Source organism: Amblyomma mixtum, chromosome 9, assembly GCF_055824585.1.
Source record: "Amblyomma mixtum isolate Tamu chromosome 9, ASM5582458v1, whole genome shotgun sequence".
NCBI lineage: Eukaryota > Metazoa > Arthropoda > Arachnida > Ixodida > Ixodidae > Amblyomma > Amblyomma mixtum.
In genome coordinates, this window is record NC_143020.1 from 35,679,263 (window position 1) to 35,697,954 (window position 18,692).

Sequence of the window (18,692 nt, forward strand, 5' to 3'; positions counted from 1 at the left end):
ACACCTGACAACCGGCCACTCTGCTTTCACTGCGGAGAACCAGGCCATCTCTACCGCAATTGCTCTTATCGACGCCTCGGTCTGCAGGGTTTTCGAGCCGATTCGCCCAGACCCCGGTTTGGCCACCGGCCTCCAGCCATTGAAGACTTTCTCGCGGAACAGCGACTTTCAGCCCGTGCGCCGCATCAGCCGCGCTCATCTTCTCCGCGACGCTCTTCCCCGAACCCGCACAGCTCCCCGCGAGCAGTACAGGGTCGCTCGCCGAGCCCTCGCCGGGAAAACTGAGACCAGCGACCTTCGGGGGCGAGGTCGCTGGGAGTCGCTGCGCTGAAGACCTCCCGCCGCCGCCGCTACGCTCCGACCGTGAACAGATAGTACCGTCATCTGACCAAAACAGCTGCGTTTCCTTGGACATACCTGTTCTTCTCGACGGTCACAGAGTCAGTGCATTAGTGGACACCGGGGCCGACTATTCAATTATCAGTGATAAATTGGCGACTCTTCTAAAAAAAGTCCTTACGCCTTGTTCTGTAGTGCATCTCCGTACTGCCGGTGGTCATCTCGTTACTCCAAAGGGTATTTGCACGGCTCGCGTTCAGATTCAGGGATCTACGTTCGTCGTCAGTTGTGTAGTTCTGTGCAATTGCTCCCGCGATCTCATTATCGGCATTGACTTTCTGCGGGAGTATGGTGCTGTCATCGACCTCCGCCGACGAATCATCACCTTTTCGACCAGTAACGCGACCCACCTCGCCGACTCTTGCCACCGCAGTGCCGCTCTTCGTGTTTCTGCAGACAGTGTCACGTTGCCGCCACGGAGCAGTGTTTTGGTTGAAGTCACTTGCAACGACTTGCATGACGCAGAAGCAGTCGCCGAGGCTAACCGTTCACTCCTGCTTACTCAAGGCATCTGCGCCGCTCGCAGTCTACTGACGCTTCGTGGTGGCCGGTCTGCGGTCCTGGTCACTAATTTTTCTAATGAGTACCGGCACCTTTTTGCAGGAACGGCTATCGCTTCTGCCGAACCTGTTACCGATATTCCCGTTTGTTTTGCGTCCGCGGCAGCCGGCACTGACGAACCTTCCCTTGAAAACGTCGACATAAACTGCCACCTGTCTCGGGAGCAACGCCTGGCTTTGGAACAGCTGCTGAAGGAATACAAGTCGTGCTTCGCTTCCTCCTCGAAGGTTCGTCAAACACCCATCACGCAGCACCGCATCATCACCTATGACGACGCTCGCCCTATACGACAGCAGCCTTATCGTGTTTCTGCTAAAGAACGGGCGGTTATCCAAACTCAGGTTCAGGAAATGCTTGACGACGGCGTTGTTCAACCTTCCCAAAGCCCGTGGTCTTCACCTGTAGTTCTTGTTAAGAAGAAGGACGGCACTCTCCGGTTTTGTGTCGACTATCGCAAACTGAACAGTGTGACCAAAAAGGACGTCTACCCGTTGCCGCGCATTGACGACTCGCTGGATAGATTACGGCGCGCTAAGTACTTCTCATCCATTGACTTAAAGAGCGGCTATTGGCAAATTGAAGTAGACGAACGGGACCGCGAAAAAACCGCCTTTGTGACTCCAGATGGCCTCTATGAATTTAAAGTGCTTCCTTTCGGTTTGTGCTCCGCCCAGGCTACGTTCCAACGGATGATGGACACCGTCCTCACAGGCCTCAAGTGGCAAAGCTGTCTTGTTTACTTGGACGACGTCGTAGTTTTTTCGGAAACGTTTGACCAACATCTCCAGCGCCTGCGGGCTGTCCTCGAAGCCCTCCGCTCGGCAGACCTTACCCTGAAGCCCCAGAAGTGTCATTTCGGTTACGAAGAGCTCAAATTTCTGGGTCACGTTGTGAGCGCTGAGGGAGTGCGGCCGGAACCCGAAAAGACTGCCGCCGTCGCACGTTTTCCCGTTCCGACCGACAAGAAAGCTGTCCAGCGCTTCCTGGGTCTCTGTGCGTATTATCGGCGCTTTATTGCGGACTTTCCCACGATTTCTGAGCCGTTGACGCGCCTCACAAGGAATACCACCTCCTTTGTCTGGACCACTGAGCAACAGACCGCTTTCTCTACGCTCCGCCAGCGCCTTCAGACACCTCCCGTTCTTGCGCACTTCGACGAAGATGCCGATACCGAGGTCCACACCGACGCCAGTAACATCGGTCTTGGCGCGGTCCTTGTTCAACACCAAGACGGCCTTGAGAGGGTTATCGCCTATGCTAGCCGTACTCTCTCCCGCGCCGAGAGCAATTACTCCACGTCTGAAAAAGAATGTCTTGCGGTCGTGTGGGCCACCATGAAGTTTCGCCCTTATCTTTACGGCCGCCCATTCAAAGTGGTCACCGATCACCACTGCCTATGCTGGCTGGCAAATTTGCGAGACCCATCTGGACGCCTGGCACGCTGGAGCTTACGGCTCCAGGAATTTGACATTACTATTGTTTACAAGTCCGGCCGCAGACACGAAGACGCCGACACACTGTCGCGTGCACCAGTTGATCCTGCAGACGCAGCGCCCGATGACGACAGCGGCTTCCTTGGTACTCTCACCGCCTCCGACCTACTGACTCGGCAGAGGGCGGACTCGGACCTTCGCCCTCTCATTGACGCCCTTGAAGGTAGTGATACGGTTATACCTCCCCACTTCTCTCGACGTCTTGGCTCCTTCTGTTTGCGGCAAGGTCTCTTGTACAAGAAGAACTCGAGAGGCAACGATAGACCTTACCTTCTCGTCATTCCAGCCGACCTCCGATCTGACGTTCTTTTCGCCTGCCACGATGAGCCCACGTCTGGCCACTTGGGCTTTTCACGTACGCTCGCCAGAGTGCGGAACATGTATTACTGGCCTGGACTTTCTGCTGATGTCAAACGATACGTTAAAAGCTGCCGAGAATGCCAGCGCCGGAAAACGCCCCCACTTAAGCCGGCGGGTTTTCTCAAGCCCGTTACTGCCCCTCGTGCTCCGTTCGACCAGATCGGCATGGACCTCCTCGGCCCTTTCCCCTTGTCGCAGGGCGGCAATAAGTGGATCATAGTTGCTACCAACTATTTGACTCGCTACGCCGAGACCAAGGCGATCCCTCGTGGCACAGCTTCAGAAGTCGCAGAGTTTTTCATGCACAACATCGTCCTGCGACATGGCGCTCCTTCGCACGTGATTACAGACAGAGGGACGGCGTTTACAGCGCAACTAATCGACCACATCTTTCGGCTGAGCTGCACAACACACCGCAAGACCACGGCCTACCATCCGCAGAGCAATGGCTTGACCGAACGATTAAACAGGACCCTTGCGGACATGTTGTCCATGTACGTAGATGTTCAACACAAAACTTGGGATGAGGTCCTGCCGTATGTCACCTTTGCCTACAACACCGCCCTGCAGGAAACTACGCGCTTCTCCCCATTTCGCCTTGTGTACGGACGCGAAGTCCAGAGCATGCTTGATGCCATGCTCCCGTGCCCAGAGGATGACCAACTCGCCCCAGACGCCCAACAGTTTGCCCAACGTGCTGAAGAAGCCCGTCAGCTGGCCCGCGTGCACATCGGGCAACAGCAGAGCTCGGATGCGCGCCGTTACAACCTTCGCCACCGACAGGTTGACTACAAACCCGGTGACCAAGTCTGGGTGTGGACTCCTGTTCGTCGCCAAGGCTTGTGTGAGAAACTGCTCTCCCGCTATTTTGGCCATTACAGAGTGGTACGGCGTGTGAGTGAGGTTAACTATGAAGTGGTTCCGGACGGTGCTGCGCAACCGCGACGCCGACAGCCCGACTCTGACATTGTGCACGTTGTGCGGCTTAAGCCGTACTATACACGGTGACGCAACCGTGCTGATGTTTTCGCGCGCTTCAGTTGCGGCAGTTTGCTTGTTTTTTTTGTTTTTTTTTGTTTCACCCTTACGTCGACAGCGACAGCGCTCTTTTTTTTTCCTTCATAAGGGGGGAATAATGCCACCTAGTATTGCCAGGTGGCGCATACGAAGTAGGGCGACGACGACGAAGTAGGGCTCGCGCTGTGTGGAGTCTGTCGCTGTTGTTGCCCCAGCTTGCCTGGCCTTCCCTTTCGTGCCTGCTAATAAAGCCCCCCTTCGTCAGCAAGTACGTTACAATATGCTTTACAGAACAAGTCTAAGTCTTGCGCGTAAAAACGTTCCCGTCCGGAGCCCACACGAAGCACTTTTTCTTCTGTTTTCTTATCTCTACGGTCATCGATAACAGCTTTCTGAGTTGCGAGCACAGGTACTCGTTCTCTCAGGTAGGACCGGCCTAGCGACGTAAGTTTCTGGCAAGCGCATTTTGCGAACTTTTGCAAGGACAGCATCCCGCTTCCACCTCGTATGAACGTGTGCAAAAATGCGTGGACATGTCGTTTTTGTTTAGGTAACGTGATGTGACACATCACTATCAGCTCGATTAATGGGCACATCTAAAGCCTCCCTAAGCTTTTGAAGGCTGTCGTGTAGATCTTTGTTTGGCGCAGTTGAATTATTCAATTCAATAATTTTTTTCCAAATGCACTGTTAAAGATCAATAGTTCGCATTCCATAGTCAGTTGCTTGTGTTTTCAGCTGCGAGCATTCTGTCTCGAGCAGTTCGTTTTTGAATTTGAGTTACAAATTTTGTTCGAGGATATTACAAGGGATTGCAATCTCTTGTAACATCCTCGAGCATAGAGTTGAAAAATTTGAGAGAAGCGTTTAGTTCCCAATGTTCTTCGCGAAACTCTCGTCTAAGTGATGCCCGCTTCTAACAGAAGCTGATCTGTTCGCGCTACCGTGCAATCGAAACCAAGTCGCGGCAATATTAATTTTATTTCTGCATGGACTGTTGCTATGCTAGGTATGGCCAACGTCGCCATCAAGGTCACCCTTCCATCGGCTATAGCTGGTGGGATGCTTCTTCGCACTTACCCGAGCTTCCTCCCATTGGCGATAGCTTGGCCGACTGTCCTCCGAACTAACCCGAACCTATCCGAGTTACCGTTAGGCTTCACACAAGATTGTTATTTGGGACCACATGCAGTAGGTCTTTCGAAACAAAAATTAGCGCGAAACTCTCAAAGAAAGTTTCCAAGTAAAAGTCAATAAGTAAGGGAAAAGGGGAGTGGAGGGACAAAGTGAAAAATGTCGAAAGGCAAGAAAAGCAGGGCAGAAGAGCCAGGGTAAGAGAACTCATGGAACGAAGAATGAAGCAGAAAGACGTCCATTTTCCCCAAGGTCTCGAGAGCTCCCCGGCTGTTGGCAAGGACTGTATTCTGTAATCTGCAAGAGAAAAAGTAAATAAGCCGAGCACCAAACTAGGGGTAAGCTTGTGCCAATTGGAAAGCAGATGGGCTACTAAGGGGTGAAGCCAAGCACCTCCTGCGAACAAAGTGAACGCTGAAATCACTAGGTACGCTGAAATATTCCTTTCCTTTCTTCTGTGGTTGCGTGACCACAGAATGAGCGGGTTTGTGCTGAGCAGTGTGAGCTGCAGTAGTGCCTCTAATTACTTCATGCTCAAGAACAGATCGTGTGAGTGCAAAGCTGGCTTGTACATGTGGCTGCTGAATTTCGTTAGTTAATCGAGTTTAACTCATCTGGGTCGCTGATATGTTCTCCGTAAGCTGTAATGCTAGCCTCACAAAACTCGCAGGGCTGCTGGGAATACCTTATTGCTTTCAATGAAACGCGTTGCAGTTGTTAGCGGCATAAAATTGCTGGGCACTCTTTCAGAAATGGCTGCCTCTCTCAAACTAGACTCATTATGTGAGAAGTACTCCTGAGAGAGAGTGGTACCCTCTCACTACTGTCGTCTTCTTTTTCGATAATGAACAAAAGAGTGTCTAGCGTCGGTAGAAATAATTTCGTCAGTTTGCCGGAGGCAATGTATATTTACTTAAATATCATTGCCCGGTGATTGGCCTATGTTGTTGGCCTGACGGAACGGAAGAGCGCGCTTACCAGCGCGGAAGACTTGTACGGCCGATGTATGAAGCCTGGCACTTGGAGATACGTCGGCGAAACAAAACACTTTCATCAAAGAATAAGGCAACACAAAAATGACATCCGGTTAATGAATTCGGCACCCAACCCCCTCACCGAACACTGCGAGCGCGCCGACCACCGAATAGCCTTCGAGGAGGTCAGCGTCTTGGCCGTGGAGACAAACCTGTTCAAGAGGCGACACGTGGAGTCATGGCACATCCGGCTCACAAAGGCGGCGATGAATAGGACTCCAGGAACTCTCCCCTCCGCGTACGTTAGTGGACTGCGCCACGTGCTAACAAAGGGAGAGCGAATGCAGCACCCCACTGCAGATTGCACACTTTAGTCACGCCTGAAGAAGGGACCGAGTTGCTCCCGAAACGTTAGGGAAAATTGAAATATTGGTTGGCGTCAGTTTTGTCCTCTCAACTATCTCAAGAACCCAACTAGACGGACTTCCGTCGAAGATGTATTGCTTAAAAACATTTTATATCTTAATTGTGGTATGGTAAGGAGTGAAAGAAACAACATAAGGTTTGGCTGCAAAAGTTACATATTAGTGATGTTATTCCAGTGAAGTTACTTTTATTGTGGCCAAAAATTAGAACTTGGAACTTCTGAGTATGTTTAAGCGCGTTGCTGTGTATCTGCGTTCTTCTCCAGTAGCATATTCAAGTGGGAAAAAAATTAGTTCAATGAGGTCTATGGTGCAATGGCTGTTAACTGAGAAAAATATTCGATAGAAAACGGGTGCAATATAATGTTGGCTGTTAAATATTTCTGGCTACGAGTTCAGGGGAAGCTCTACTCCTGAAGTTCGTAATTTTACATCCAGCAGCGCTTTCCTGTGATTCTAACCCTTAGTGAAGGTTCGATATAGGGGGAAGAACAATGGATGTGTGCGTGCGTGCCTGTAAGCGTGTGTGCGTGTGTGGATGTAGACTCTCCCGGGAAGGACGCGTCAGAGAGATTCCCCCTGGCAAGCTTATAGGACGGCGGGAGCCGCCTGCGAGATTTCACTGAGCCACTCGGTCTCACCCTTAAGCTGGGGTCTGTGCTTTCGCAAACCTTCTGACGCCTGTAAATCAACCCTTGCGTCAACGAGGTGCGGAGGCCTTGCGCATTCTTGCGAAATGGACTTTATACGTGTTGGATCAGTCACTGCTAGCTGTACGGGGACAAATATCGCCGTGCGTCAAGAACGGGGTGTTGCGTGCTTGGGTATGTACATGAGTGCCATCCGATAAAATATTGCGCAAGGCAAATAATCGCTTCGGTTTCCAAACATATGCGCGTGAAGTCACGCGTGGCATGGGTGTTTCGGCATAACACCGTCTGGACAACGACGGGTTTTTCGTCGAGCGGGAGCCTTAACTCTGTAGCGTTAAAACGTAAGTGGATGATTAGACCCTCGACTCGGAATAGACAACCGTCATTTGCTGTTCTGATTTTCGCAACACTCATCGCCTTAATATTTACACCTGCTCTGTGCACGTTGCTTACCGTGCCTTATGAGAGCGCAGATCAAAAATTGCCTCCTAGTGCTCTTCAAGAAACTAAAGATTGCTCGTATCTGGGTTCTCTTGGTTTCCGCGGACTTACGAATGCACCGACTGTGAAGAGAATCAATTTTTACTGATTGTCGCTGAATACTTGCATACTTGCCTTCAGTCCATTTCGTGCCACTGGCCTTTCTGCGGTGAGATCTTGGGTCTGCTTCACCTCTTCGTACCGCGTTCCAACGATCATTGCCGAGTAGGCTGGGTAATACGCTCCCGATGCCGAACATCTGCTTGGTTTTTTTGCTTTCTGTCTAACTGCCTGCGGGCTCCGCAAATTGTTCTGGAAAGCTGGCGGCCTCACTGTTGCGGGCCATTAGCCGCTTAGCAACAAGGCCCCTCGGGAAGACACTCCCCACACCGATCCCTATACCGCTTGCTTGCTCGGTCGCTTAGCCTGGTTGTAATAGACGAATGGGGATGTTGCGCAGCTTCCAAACGCTGCCGGCGCATCTGCCTCTGCCTACACTGGTTTTCCTCGCTGCTTCACCGGCGTTCCCCGCACGACAGGCGAACAGTCGTCTCTTAGCTTACGCAACTCTGAATTCACACTGTCAGTTTTTACTACACTCGTTTATTGGTTGTGTGATTTGGATGGTGGCTTTTTCCTTTTGTCTTCGCCGTTTTGTTATGTGCTGCTTTTCGCTCGTTTCTCGCAAGGCTAATTTACTCGCATCTCGTTTGTTCGTTTATCTCGAGCTTTATTCTTGATTTTTATTGCCAATGCTTTTCCGCCAACTCTATTTTGCCCTGTTGCTTTCGTGCTTGTATGTGGGCGTGTGGTTAGTGCATATATGCCTACCTCTCTTTCATCAACGCTTCCACTACTGATTGGCAGCTGTCAGCATTTTGCAACTGGTTTCCTCTGGCGGTCGAGGAGCTTTCGACGGGCTGTAATCACCCAGCCCGTTGGGAGCACACGTCTTTCTTTTCGCAACTCCTCTAGAGCCTCATTCGGGTAATGCTGGGCACTGTTGTGTTGTTCGTGAAGACGTCTGCATGACATGCGCACGTGTCGCTCATTTGATATCGTATTTACTCCTACGTTTTTCAGCCCCTTTTGCTGCGTAGCCGTAGCGCAACAGAAAAATCTCAAGTCCTGGTGCGCAGTGAGAAAGGTAACCCGGCGGGCTTCTCGCAAAACTTTTTCTAGATAAGGTCCTGTTGCGGAGACACAAAATACGCATAGGGCATTACATTATGGGAGATTTGTCCATGTATCCCGCAGTTATGACTAGGCACGGTTTCGACCTTTGCAAACAAACATCAGAGGTGATGATGATACTAGCACCAGAGTGCTTCCGGTATTAAAGGAGCGGAGTTTGAAAAGGTTTGCGTCGTGCACACGACGCGTGGCGCCCTGTCCTTGATAAGCCAGCGGGGCAAGTGAAGCATTTCGCGCACTGTTTGATAACTTTCAAACAGGAGGTATCCTGGGGCAAAATCGCAGTGACGCCGGAACAAAAAACGTTCGAGAAAACGGTGTATGAACCGGAGTATTCAAGTGTGGAATGACAATGACGACTTGTATTTTCGTAGTCCTGCACTTGTAGTGTACTATTTGGGTATGAGCAGTCTGTGGAAGTGTGTTCAGTCTATCCTCAGTGACTATAGTCTTTAGACTTTGAAGCCTCTGCTCATGTATTACGGTATTACACTTTCAGTAAAGTTTTCTGTTTAAAAGGCGTGTAAAGTTGTCTTTGTGTCTATTAGACCTTCAGTAAACAAAATGAACTTATAGCGTTACACTTTTCCCCATTTCATGTACACACACTATAAACTATTTTCATTTTGGTATCCTCAGCCAGAGGAGAGGTGTGGTGCAGAGTGATGGGTGTTCTCGAGATCGCGGTGTGTTTTATCCCGGTTGTTCAAGCGGACCTGGTTATGGGCTTTTATGAACTTATTAATGGGCATGCCTGCAGGGCCAAATGTTTATACGGCTCCATTAGCAGGCCGGAACACTTTAAGCGCTTTTCTCAAAACAAAAGCAGCTCCCCAGTTTAAAGGGCACCTTGGGGGTTTTTTGAGATCAAAATATTGCAATGAAATCATACTGCATGTTTTCATCTCTTCATGATTTTGTGCACGAAGTTCAGTAGACATCCGTTCATTTTGGGCCAATAGATTTAATTTTAGTTTTTGTGGCCTCATTCGAGCTGATTTCTAAAGATGATTCATAACGGACAACACTGCATTTTCGACGCCTTAAACATTACCAGCACGTAGATACCCGCTTCCCCGTCCTACTTGAAGAACTAAATTTTGGCGCTTTTATGAGGTTGCCCGTAACATTTATGCATAGGACTCATCGTTTTCGGTCGCTGCTTGGGCCATCCCATGCGGGTATAATTTTTTTATAGAGTCCAGGTAAGTCATCGCTGTGTCACACAAAATATCGTCCCTAGCCTGGGACAGAGTTTCGAACTCAGTTTGATGATTTCGCTGTTCAAAAAATGGTTCCACGCGTAGTTTGGAAAAAAAATGATTTGCTCTAGCGTAAAAAGGAGACACTACAGAATTTTATGTCACTGCACTTTGAACAGGAATTAGCAATGCTCTTGTAAAAACGAAGTAAACAATCCTCTGGCGCACCCACCTTTAGGGCAGGTATGCTGCTAATGGTTGGTTGAAACATTTATTGCCAAGCAATGCAGAGGGGGCAAATCCTGCCTCCCCTTACGGCGCTGGTCATCCGGCACGAGGCAACCCTTAGGGGGTTGACCTTAAAGGGCAAAGGACAGTCCTTGTAGGGCTATCCGCTTCAAGGCGTCGGTAATTATCCGGCGCTGGTCAGCAGCAGCGGAGCTGGCCAGGAGAGTCTCCCAGTATGACTCCGCCGTGGTTGGGGATGGAGGGTGTGGGAAGGTGGGGCATGTGAGAAGGATATGAATAAAGTCCCCCGGTTTCCCACAGAGCTTACAGGAGGAAAGGAACTAGCGGGGTAGCGGGCATGAAGAAGAATAGGGTAAGGAGCAGTACGGGTCTGGAGTCGGCGCCAGTGGGAGGCCTGGGTTAGGGTTAGAGAGGGAGCCGGTGGTGCGTAAACGCGCCGGGTATCACGGTAGTGGGTAAGGATATCTCTGAAGGTAAGCAGACGCTCCTGGGATGACGGAGGGGTCCAACTCCAGCCCGGAAAGTGAGACCTCGGGCGAGGGAGTGGACCTCCTCGTTACCCGGGAGGCCTGCGTGTGCGGGGGTCCACATAAGGGTTACAGGGCGGGTGGGGTGCCAGAAGCGTAGAAGCCGAGCCGTGGTGCGGGATATCAAGCCTTTAGCGAAATTGGACAGGGCGGATTTTGAGTCGGAGAGAATTTTGGTGGCAGAGGTGGAGATGAGAGCGAGCGCAATGGCTGCTTCCTCTGCAATTTATGATGAGTCTGTGGTGATGGAGCCTGATGCGAGTAATCGGGCCTGATTGTTAGCGACGGCGAGGACCATGCGAGAGCCCGACCAGTACGCTGCCACGTCCATGTAGGCTACCTCTGAACTGTCGCCGTAAAGCTTGTGCAGGGCTGTGGCGCGGGCTGCCCTGCGTTCTCCGTCGTGCTCCGGGTGCATGTTCCGGTGCCGATTTCGATCTCTAAGCATACAGAATGCTTACTATTGACAACAGAGGCATATTCCCACTGCAAATCATATTGACAAATTGCATTCTGCAAATATTTAGAGGAGGCATTTGAACGCGGCACCGGGTGTCTTGAGGTTACTAAATAGCGAAGCCTGAATCCTGGGCAAATTTTTCGTAGCTACTTATACTTCGCATGTTTTGAAGATGGATTTTTTTTCCATGTCAGCATTAAGTGTTTCGTACCTTTAGTGGTAGAGATGTACTCTGCGACATGGGCAGCATAGCTTGCCCATAAAAGGGTGTGCGCTAGAGGAGCCTTTGCTCTGAGGCGGGAGGTTTTAGTGCCGTCCACATTTCGTTGGCCTCCGCATAAATCGGTTGTGTAAGAGTGGTTCTTTGATACTGCAAAAATTTTACTTCAGCTTTCAATCGCCTCACCTACATGTAGCCTAAAAATTTTCTACGGTTCCCGTCCATTATTGCGTTTTCCCTTTGATGTGTGAAAAACCAGTCGTTTTTTTTGCCTTTTGCATTCATGTTCAATGTCTTATTAGCGATCACGTGGTGTCAGGTACGTGTCCGCTTGCCCTGAGCTTCGCTTGGCGTCAGTGAACAATAGCCGAAGCTTATGCACACATAATTTCTGACTTCGCACTTTGTCAACGTAGTTTGGAAGTTGGCGATGCGTGATGTGGATCCAGCGATGGTGGTATCAGATTTAAGGTGGTAGGATAAGCCGGCTTTCGTAGTTTTTTTTTTTTGCTGTGGTTCCGGTGTACAATGTTGCTATTCTGACATGCCATTTTTCAGTCGTGGAGTAGGAGCACTGCAGACAGTTTTTCACGGCCCTCGTAGCGACCGTTTTGAGTGTGAGGCGAGAGTATGGAAGCTTAAGCCTCAGCTCTTTCAAGTTCTACCAGTATAACCCTAGCGTCTAAAAGGTGGCGCCCTTCAACCTATTTTGCTGCGTAAACAGTATGAATGCCACTGGGTGAAATACAAGGTGTGTGCCCATGCGTAGCTGCCGGTTGAAGCCTCCACCGCCTTCAGCGAGCCGTGAACGCGAACCACAGCCCAACAAGAGGAGATAAAAATTATTTGCATCGGCGGAGACAAAGAGGCGAGTGCAGCTAATGCCGGGAGTCAGTGGAGTGGGCGTTGAGAGTCAGAGCAGCAGCAAATGTGACCGCGCGTCATCGGTTGAGCCAACGCGCAGTAGTAAGTAAGGCCAAATGTCTATAGTACAATAAATATGAAATAAAATGTCATTAGCGACCCAGATTTTTAATCAAAGTAAAGCGAAGTATAAACACGATAAATTTAAAATGCCAAATTATCAGCAAACCTTAAAAGACAAATAAAGTAAAGCTTAAATAAACCTGACAAAACTTTAAGCTAATAAGATACGGCAGAAGAAAAAATAGTAGCTGGGGAAACATCAAAAAGAAAATACAAAAACGGAAAGCCATCATCCGAAAAGACCACTCGGCATACACCAGTTTATATCAACAGGATATCTCAGCTTCTGTATATTTTTTGAAACTCTATAGTGTGGTGATGTTTACGGACTCGGTGGGAGTAAGCACTCTAGTTGCTTACTCCCTGTAATAAATGGCGTTATATGTTCATTCTCTGACATCAGAAAGCAGAGCGCAGGCGACAGTGAGTTATTCTTTTTCTAGCTGTTTCTCGTCACAGCCCACGGTCTTTTGTTCACAGACCTGCGTTCGAGTGGGCGCGTGTTGAAGTATGCATTGAAAGGGTCTCATTACCAAATCATTCCCAGCCCCTTCCTTCCAGCCCTTTCCAGGCATACATAGTCGATATCCACGGCACGTGCATGCATCGTTCCCTCTCAACGCAGCTAAGTGGCTGCCGCGTCAGTTTCCAAACTTTTCCTTCTATAGAAGTTTTTCAGTTAGAAGGGATGAGCGTAACCTCGTCAGCGTTTTTCCGAAACTCGTTTCAAACTTTCCTGATCCAACGGCACGTGCATATATAATACAGCCGAAACAGTCCGGCTAGCCTCGCGTTCGGTTTCGTTTGCTTGGATTTATACTTCATAGCTGCGCACTTTGATTAAATATTAGTTCGGTTGTACAGATAGACCACCACGTGTTAATCACAAACACAACCCTCTTGGTGAAATGCAACTTTTGTGAGCTATAAAAGGCAGAGGACGAATTACAGGTGCTGACGTCACCAGCTGATTTGGATAGTAAATTTCATGCGCCGGCAACGATTTTTTAACGCATATCACAGAGCCTCTGCGAAAATGCCAGTCACCGTAAAACGGTGATCGCACCGTTACTTGAGATAGAGATGTCTCGGTGCGAATTGACGAATAGCAAAATTTTCGAATTAAATTCCTTTTCTGACCAATAAATGCTTCCTTTGCTGCTATAAAAACGTCACTGTCATAACGAGGTAGAGCCGTAGAATTGATTATAACCAAAAAATTAGCGTGGAAATACCCTCAGTCTCCGTTTAACTGATACCTGCAATCAGTCAGAAAAGTTGTGGTGTCGCATTTAATAGTTTTTTTTATTTTTAAGGTCAGGTTCTCGAGCCTTTTGGCCACCCGCGACGCTGGCGCGGTCATCAAAGCGGGCCAGATTATAATCATATTGAGTTTCTGCAAAAACGTTATTTTAACATATTCGTAAAACCTATCAAGCTGTTTTATGATTGAAGAGCCGTAATTTTCACCATTTAATCTGCCAACAATAATCATAAGGAAGAACCGTTATCAAGATTTCTGTGGTGCAATGGGTGTGCCGATAGCGCCACTTTGGTGCAACTCTGTAATTCAATGAAAAGCTACCCCAGAAACGTGTAATTTGTCGAAATTGCTCCTCACTGTGCCAAGCTGACCCGACTAGCCGCTGAAGTTCTGAGTGCCATTAGTTTCAAGGGAAAAAAATAACTCTGCTGTCAACCTGCAGCTTTGCCGATCCAGTCCAGTCCCGGAGACGCAACAGAAAGACGCGTGCATGTTTAGTGTTAGACGCTCAGGGACACTTGTTTTGAATTATCTCGTTTTTGAAAGTCCGAGCTATTTGAAGAAAACAGAAGATGTTGCTTCACAGCAGCCCACTGTGCATAAAATCACAAAAGCACAAGCACAAAACACAAAATAGAGCAGCCAGCAAGGCATAGCTCACTGATGCTGGGTAAACTATCGACTATGGTCGCAAGCTTAGAAGACGCGAACAAGATAGAAAGTGTACGCATACCTTTAACGACAGGAAATGCAAGCCTTGAGGGGGACCTAATAAGCTTGCTGTACACGAAAAGCGAATGTTCAAAAAGATGAAATATTAGTGTAGTACACTTGCCATGTACACGGTGCTACTGCGCCTGCCACCTTTTTTTTTGTCACGTGTCTAGTCATGGCATGGTCAAGTCAGATGCTACTCAGGTGTAAGTTCAGCTTGGTGTACAAATAAATTCGGTGTTGTTGCGCATCTACTAATGATTCGGTCTAGTCAGATGGTATTCCTGCATAAACGCGCTTTCCAGCGCAAAATGATAGACATTTGCAGGTTTTACAGGACCATTTTGTTCTATGTTTTATGCTCTCTTGCTTGTTCCTATCAAATCGTCAGCAATCAAATCAACCTGGTTAGCAGGATAATCTGAATTCACCTCTGTCTCGCAGTTTTCCCAAGAATTCATTAACCGCTGGCTTGCTGGACCACGCCCACTGAAGCTGAAGCCTGACTGCACAGAATTTTGTTTTATGGTTGCTAGCTCTGCCACATTTTTGTAATTAACTCTAAACAGCCGCTGTAAAAATTAACAAATTTTCTTCTTTTCCAAAATTAAACATTCATCAACATTAGAGTGCTCCTACTGCAGAATTTCGTGCGACATAATGTAGTTGTTTTTATTTTGTAGCCTGTTCCAATTTTACATTTTCTAATCCAAACATTGCTCCAAATCCTATTTCCCCTTTTGCCCTTACAGAAATTTCTGCAGACAGTAAATAAAGTATCCACAGAGTTCTGCGCGTAAAATCTTTACACTTTCTATACACAAAATCTATAGACTAGTCATAGGCAATGCAAATCCTGTAGACAGTCTATAGATACTCCATAAATTTAAGGCAATATTTTCAATTGAGAGAAGTAAATATCTATACGAAGGCAGAGCATTCTACTAGAAGTATATAGTCCCTCTATACACAATATTTATAACCGTTACATGCAACCCTGTTCTTTCTGTTCTTGTTCTGATTTATGTTAGCGAAATGTTGTGCCTTCAGGCATGTTGTGCCGCGAGCTATAGACCAGAATTTTGAGCCTCTCCCGGGCGCGGCCATTTTGCGCCGACTGGCGCGCCGCGGTGCGGGCGTTTCTTTGGGGACTGCGGGGCTGCGGCAGTTCCGCGGCCGCGCCTGCATATAGCCGCGCTTCGGGCGCTAAAAAAACATTGTCGAGCATACTTCCGCTGCGTGGCTGTGTTGCAGGAAGTATTTACGCTATCAAAGCGATAACATTGACGTATTTTAATGACATTTAGTTTGACATTCAGATTAATTGTGCCGGCGCTTAGAACGCGCTCGTGCTTATATCGAATTCCGTCTTGGTGCTCCACCGCAAAGAAAATTTTTGTTCAATATCAAGCATTAGATGTGCGGCTAGCAGGCAGTTCCCATTCCCATGCACTCTTATTCCTTCCTGCCGGCCGGCCATAAAGCCCCCCTCCACAAACAGGGCCTTCTTGTCGCCGCGCCAGTTATCAACAAATTACCCCTGTGAGCTCAACTGAGTCGCAGTGCCAACAGAAAACAAATTTTGTCATGGTTTATGCAACCTGGTGCATAAAAACGTACTTTCGCCTAATTTATCAAAGGTTGAATAGATATGAGCAGCTAATCCAGCTTTAACTAATTCTGAGGTTCGAAGTCGCGTTATTTTATTCAGGAGCTCTCGCCTCGTGTGAGAGCGTTGCGTAGCTGTTTGGCTAAGTGTAGAAAATGTAATGAAATCGCGCATAGTATTTTCCTATGAATAAGGTAGATACCGCACCGCTGCGGTGGCTCAGTGGTTACGGCTCTCGGCTCTGGCCCAAAAGACGCGGGCTCGATCACGGCCGCGGCGGCCGAATTTCGATGGAGGCGAAATTCTAGAGGCCCGTGTACTGTGCGATGTCAGTGCACGTTAAAGAACCCCAGGTGGTCGAAATTTCCGGAGCCCTTCACTACGGCGTCCCTCATAGCCTGAGTCGCTTTGGGACGTAAAACCTTAATAAACCTAACCAAACTAGTGTAGATACCAACAGCAGAAAGATACTATAGATAAACCTTTACCCCCCAGATCCCTCTGACCTGCGTGCGGTAAAAGCAGCTGAAATCGGTAGCGGTCGTGCTTACAATCGTGTCATTAAATGTGTTTAACGGGAACAAGAGCAAGCTCAGCGCAAGGATGCCGAACACGTACCGGTGATCGAAAACACGCGCTCCGTCGGGACAATCTTCAATCTGCAGCTCGCCTATCCAGTTACTATACTACACTGAGTCAAATCAGTAGATCTACATTCTGATGCATAAAATTATCATAGATGATATCGCACGTAAAAGGCGACAACATACGACACGACAGCGCAGAAATCTGCTTAGAAGTGCCGGTTTCCAGTCCGTATACTACCTGGTCGACTACCCTCGGATGTCACGTTAACGAGTAACTGCGCGCAAGATAACCGCAGTACTGTCTGGAAGAGGGAAAATGTGAGTAGTGACGCACAGCACACACCCTCATACGTTAGCTGATGAAGCACAACAACGGCAGAAGCGAACACGGAAACATGCGTTCTACGCGCGGCGCCGGCGCGACCCGCAGTCCCTCGGGCCGCGCGCGCCGACAGATGGCGACTGGTGTCGAGAATAGGAGCGCGCCCGCAGCCTGCGTGCGAGGGTAAAAAAATCTGGTCTATAGAGCTGCGTTGTAACTGCATTGGTGCGACACGTCTCAGAACATTTAGGATACATGTCTATACAAGCACTAGAGCAGAAGGCGAAGCTTTCTACGAATAGTGAATTAGCTTTGAAAGTAGCTCAGTCAGGGCTTTGGATGTGCAAAGTCAGTGATGGCGTGTCGGAGATTTTCCTACAGTCTTGGCTGTTAACTTGTGACGATGTCGTTTGTAGCACTGGACGAAAGTAGGTCGCTAACTTAACCAACATTCTTTGGCTGCTGTCGCATCTGCAAGTGTCCTTCAGGAACGTTTCACCTCGTGTTCGCCCCTTTGATCGCAGCTCTAATTACGAGTTAATTGTGCCCTCGCTAATTTTTTTCCGTAGTGGTGTCAGCAGTGGATGTACTAGTTCAGGCAGCTCCTAATTACAGTGAAAATGGCTTTTTTTCTGCTTTGTTTTCAGTCGATGCTGCAGTTGCGCGGTCCCCTCTTTTTCAGGGTTTTTTTTATTTGTCTTCTGGCAGTTAAGAAATTAGGTTCGATTCCGGAGGCTTCGCATACATTAGCAGCTTGAAGAACTTTCCATCGCACAGCTAGATGCACTGCGCCCGGAGATTTTCGGGCAGTGTGCTCGAGAGTAATTACAACCGTCATGTGCTGTTCGCGCGCGCCGAAATCTTAGTACCAGCAAGGGATTTTTTATCCGCTCCTTTAAACGGTTATCATTTCAGGCTATCAAACTCGCACCGACATTACGAGGTGGAAATATGGCTAGTTGCACGCAAAACGCTGCGCTCACATGCACTCTCGGTGTAATTTTCTACTTTCATGTATAATTACTGCAGCATTTGCTAATTGTTACGACAACCATTAGCGTAAAATTTTCAAACACAGAACACCTTATGCAGTGGACCACCTACTACTGAGTATTCGTACAGAGCTCGCTATTGAGGCTCCAGATATCACTCATATAATTATTCGTTTCCAGGCTTACTTTTTACGAAAAATTGTGAAAAAAGAAAGCAGCTCAAAAGCTTCACAGCTGGAGCTTATGAAGGCTGACGCGCACTGTAGTTGGATACAACTCGAGAACGAAACGGCTTTTCGCCGCCATCAAAGGATCAGCTTCCACTCATTTGCGTAGGCCGATTCTGAAGCACGTGCTATCGTGAATAGTCGGCGCACGAGAGGAAACTTAAGCGGGCGTTCACTCGCCGAAGTGAGAATAAAGGTTTGGTTTGGTTTATGGGGTTTAACGTCCCAAAGCGACTAAGGCTATGAGAGACGCCGTAGTGGAGAGCTCCGGAAATTTCGACCACCTGGGGTTCTTTAACGTGCACTGACATCGCACAGTACACAGGCCTCTAGAATTTCTCCTCCAAATAAATTCTAGCCGCCGCGGCCGGGATCGAACCCGCGTCTTTCGGGTCAGCAGCCGAGCACCACAACCGCTGAGCCACCGCGGCGGCTGAAGTGAGAATAAAGCTAAAAATAAAAATTCAGGGGGCACTTTGGCTCTCTAAAGTGCTGCAAGGCGAAAGCGTTTCCTGGCGCACTGTTTGTTTTTATTTACTTTTTTATTTTTCATATTTTTTTTATTCTTTCACCTTTTTCTTGTTTTTATTGTTTTATTTTTATTGTCATATCCTATTTTACTTTGTTTTTATTTCTGTTTTT